The 4671-nt window shown below is 38.9% G+C and overlaps 1 non-coding gene across 1 annotated transcript; it reads right to left on the reverse strand.

Annotated features, from left to right (window-relative positions):
* Nucleotides 1–4306: 4306 nt before the first annotated feature.
* On the reverse strand, nt 4307–4413 carry LOC115834483. Its single transcript, XR_004029433.1, has one exon. It is a non-coding gene; the product is annotated as a U6 spliceosomal RNA (small nuclear RNA).
* Between the last annotated feature and the right edge of the window lie 258 nt (nt 4414–4671).

Genomic DNA, 4671 nt, shown 5'->3' on the forward strand with positions numbered 1-4671 from the left:
TCTCCCACGTCTAGTGTAAGGATCTAAGGAGGGAATTTACAAAGAAGAGTTTTAGAATAAGAATAAAAGAGTGGTGAAAAGCTATCCAAGTTTTAGAAACTTCAGTACAAACTTCTACAACAAAATCTTGGCTGGGGAGGGATGGCTCATGGATGAGAGTCAAGTAAAGCTTTCTATTTACCCCTTTGCTCATTTTAAGTTCATTATGTTCATGCTTACTTGTAGAGAAAAGAGAGAAATATACATGACTTATATGTATAGAAAGTTTTGAAAAGTTACCTCCCCAGATGAGTGTGGGATAGAAGTGTAGCAAGAGGAGGGCCTTGATCCATGGTGCTTGCTGAGGGAGCACCTTATCTGGGTCTGCTCACTCCAAGGAATGCAAACGAAGGAACAGAGAACAGCACTGGGTACCACTGCTTGAGCACAGTAATCCTACCCACTTACAACCACGCTTCCGTCAGTATCTGGAATTCTGAAAAATCAAATGAAGAATATGTCTTTTCTTTAAAGTGATTTAGGAAAGAAATGTGGAAGCTTCCTGGAGGCAAGAGGGAAGAAAGGCTATTTCTTTTTTTTTTTTTTTTTTTTTTTTCCTTTTTTTTTTTTATTATACTTTAGGGTTTAGGGTACATGTGCACAATGTGCAGGTTTGTTACATATGTATCCATGTGCCATGTTGATTTCCTGCACCCATTAACTCGTCATTTAGCATTAGGTGTATCCCCTAATGCTGTCCCTCCCCCCTCCCCCCACCCCACAACAGTCCCCAGAGTGTGATGTTCCCCTTCCTGTGTCCATGAGTTCTCATTGTTCAATTCCCACCTATGAGAGAGAACATGCGGTGTTTGGTTTTTTGTCCTTGCGATAGTTTACTGAGAATGATGTTTTCCAGTTTCATCCATGTCCCTACAAAGGACACGAACTCATCATTTTTTATGGCTGCATAGTATTCCATGGTGTATATGTGCCACATTTTCTTAATCCAGTCAATCGTTGTTGGACATTTCGGTTGGTTCCAACTCTTTGCTATTGTGAATAGTGCCGCAATAAACATACGTGTGCATGTGTCTTTATAGCAGCATGATTTATAGTCCTTTGGGTATATACCCAGTAATGGGATGGCTGGGTCAAATGGTATTTCTAGTTCGAGATCCCTGAGGAATTGCCACACTGACTTCCACAATGGTTGAACTAGTTTACAGTCCCACCAACAGTGTAAAAGTGTTCCTATTTCTCCACATCCTCTCCAGCACCTGTTGTTTCCTGATTTTTTAATGATGGCCATTCTAACTGGTGTGAGATGGTATCTCACTGTGGTTTTGATTTGCATTTCTCTGATGGCCAGTGATGATGAGCATTTCTTCATGTGTTTTCTGGCTGCATAAATGTCTTCTTTTGAGAAGTGTTTGTTCATGTCCTCTGCCCACTTTTTGATGGGGTTGTTTGTTTTTTTCTTGTATATTTGTTTGAGTTCATTGTAGATTCTGGATATTAGCACTTTGTCAGATGAGTAGGTTGCAAAAATTTTCTCCCATTCTGTAGGTTGCCTGTTCATTCTGATGATAGTTTCTTTTGCTGTGCAGAAGCTCCTTAGTTTAATGAGATCCCATTTGTTGATTTTGGCTTTTGTTGCCATTGCTTTTGGTGTTTTAGACATGAAGTCCTTGCCCACGCCTATGTCCTGAATGGTATTGCCTAGGTTTTCCTGCAGGATTTTAATGGTTTTAGGTCTAACATATAAGTCTTTAATCCATCTTGAATTAATTTTTGTATAAGGTGTAAGGAAGGGATCCAGTTGCAGCTTTCTACATATGGCTAGCCAGTTTTCCCAGCACCATTTATTAAATAGGGAATCCTTTCCCCATTTCTTGTTCTTGACAGGTTTGTCAAAGATCAGATAGTTGTAGCTATGCGGCATCATTTCTGAGGGCTCTGTTCTGTTCCATTGATCTATGTCTCTGTTGTGGTACCAGTACCATGCTGTTTTGGTTACTGTAGCCTTGTAGTATAGTTTAAAGTCAGGTAGCGTGATGCCTCCAGCTTTGTTCTTTTGGCTTAGGATTGACTTGGCGATGCGGGCTCTTTTTTGGTTCCATATGAACTTTAAAGTAGTTTTTTCCAATTCTGTGAAGAAAGTCATTGGTAGCTTGATGGGGATGGCATTGAATCTATAAATTACCTTGGGCAGTATGGCCATTTTCACGATATTGATTCTTCCAACCCATGAGCATGGAATGTTCTTCCATTTGTTTGTATCCTCTTTTATTTCATTGAGCAGTGGTTTGTAGTTCTCCTTGAAGAGGTCCTTCACATCCCTTGTAAGTTGGATTCCTAGGTATTTTATTCTCTTTGAAGCAATTGTGAATGGGAGTTCACTCATGATTTGGCTCTCTGTTTGTCTGTTATTGGTGTACAAGAATGCTTGTGATTTTTGTACATTAATTTTGTATCCTGAGACTTCGCTGAAGTTGCTAATCAGCTTAAGGAGATTTTGGGCTGAGACAATGGGGTTTTCTAGATATACAATCATGTCATCTGCAAACAGGGACAATTTGACATCCTCTTTTCCTAATTGAATACCTTTTATTTCCTTCTCCTGCCTGATTGCTCTGGCCAGAACTTCCAGCACTATGTTGAATAGGAGTGGTGAGAGAGGGCATCCCTGTCTTGTGCCAGTTTTCAGAGGGAATGCTTCCAGTTTTTGCCCATTCAGTATGATATTGGCTGTGGGTTTGTCGTAGATAGCTCTTATTATTTTGAGATACGTCCCATCAATACCTAATTTATTGAGAGTTTTTAGCATGAAGGGTTGTTGAATTTTGTCAAAGGCCTTTTCTGCATCTATTGAGATAATCATGTGGTTTTTGTCTTTGGTTCTGTTTATATGCTGGATTACATTTATTGATTTGCGTATGTTGAACCAGCCTTGCATCCCAGGGATGAAGCCCACTTGATCATGGTGGATAAGCTTTTTGATGTGCTGCTGGATTCGGTTTGCCAGTATTTTATTGAGGATTTTTGCATCAATGTTCATCAAGGATATTGGTCTGAAATTCTCTTTTTTGGTTATGTCTCTGCCAGGTTTTGGTATCAGGACGATGCTGGCTTCATAAAATGTGTTAGGGAGGATTCCCTCTTTTTCTATCGATTGGAATAGTTTCAGAAGGAATGGTACCAGTTCCTCCTTGTACCTCTGGTAGAATTCAGCTGTGAATCCATCAGGTCCTGGACTCTTTTTGGTTGGTAAGCTATTGATTATTGCCACAATTTCAGAACCTGTTATTGGTCTATTCAGAGATTCAACTTCTTCCTGGTTTAGTCTTGGGAAGGTGTATTTGTCGAGGAATTTATCCATTTCTTCTAGATTTTCTAGTTTATTTGCATAGAGGTGTTTGTAGTATTCTCTGATGGTAGATTGTATTTCTGTGGGATCGGTGGTGATATCCCCTTTTTCGTTTTTTATTGCATCTATTTGATTCTTCTCTCTTTTCTTCTTTATTAGTCTTGCTAGCGGTCCATCAATTTTGTTGATCTTTTCAAAAAACCAGCTCCTGGATTCATTAATTTTTTGAAGGGTTTTTTGTGTCTCTATTTCCTTCAGTTCTGCTCTGATTTTAGCTATTTCTAGCCTTCTGCTAGCTTTTGAATGTGTTTGCTCTTGCTTTTCTAGTTCTTTTAATTGTGATGTTAGGGAGTCAATTTTGGATCTTTCCTGCTTTCTCTTGTGGGCATTTAGTGCTATAAATTTCCCTCTACACACTGCTTTGAATGTGTCCCAGAGATTCTGGTATGTTGTGTCTTTGTTCTCGTTGGTTTCAAAGAACATCTTTATTTCTGCCTTCATTTCATTATATACCCAATAGTCATTCAGGAGCAGGTTGTTCAGTTTCCATGTAGTAGAGCGGTTTTGAGTGAGTTTCTTAATCCTGAGTTCTAGTTTGATTGCGCTGTGGTCTGAGAGACAGTTTGCTATAATTTCTGTTCTTTTACATTTGCTGAGGAGAGCTTTACTTCCAACTATGTGGTCAATTTTGGAATAGGTGTGGTGTGGTGCTGAAAAAAATGTATATTCTGTTGACTTGGGGTGGAGAGTTCTGTAGATGTCTATTAGGTCCACTTTATGTAGAGCTGAGTTCAATTCCTGGATATCCTTGTTAACTTTCTGTCTCGTTGATCTGTCTAATGCTGACAGTGGGGTGTTAAAATCTCCCATTATTATTGTGTGGGAGTTTAAGTCCCTTTGTAGGTCACTCATGACTTGCTTTATGAATCTGGGTGATCCTGTGTTGGGTGCATATATATTAAAAATATGGAACGCTTCACGAATTTGCGTGTCATCCTTGCGCAGGGGCCATGCTAATCTTCTCTGTATCGTTCCAATTTTAGTATATGTGCTGCCGAAGCGAGCACAAGAAAGGCTATTTCTTATTCACTGAACAATATCAGGATTGTTTTATTCTTTCTGAATTAAGGATAATTTCTTCCTTATCTCTCTATATTTTTTAATTAACTCAAAAGAAACCAGTTTTTCTCAAAAGAAATTAAGTACTTACATTTTTAAGAAGGCATGTACAGTGTATTAGTTCATTTTCACGCTGCTAATAAAGACATACCTGAGATTGGGCAATTTACAAAAGAAAGAGGTTTATTGGACTTTGAATTCCACAT

Source organism: Nomascus leucogenys, chromosome 3, assembly GCF_006542625.1.
Source record: "Nomascus leucogenys isolate Asia chromosome 3, Asia_NLE_v1, whole genome shotgun sequence".
NCBI lineage: Eukaryota > Metazoa > Chordata > Mammalia > Primates > Hylobatidae > Nomascus > Nomascus leucogenys.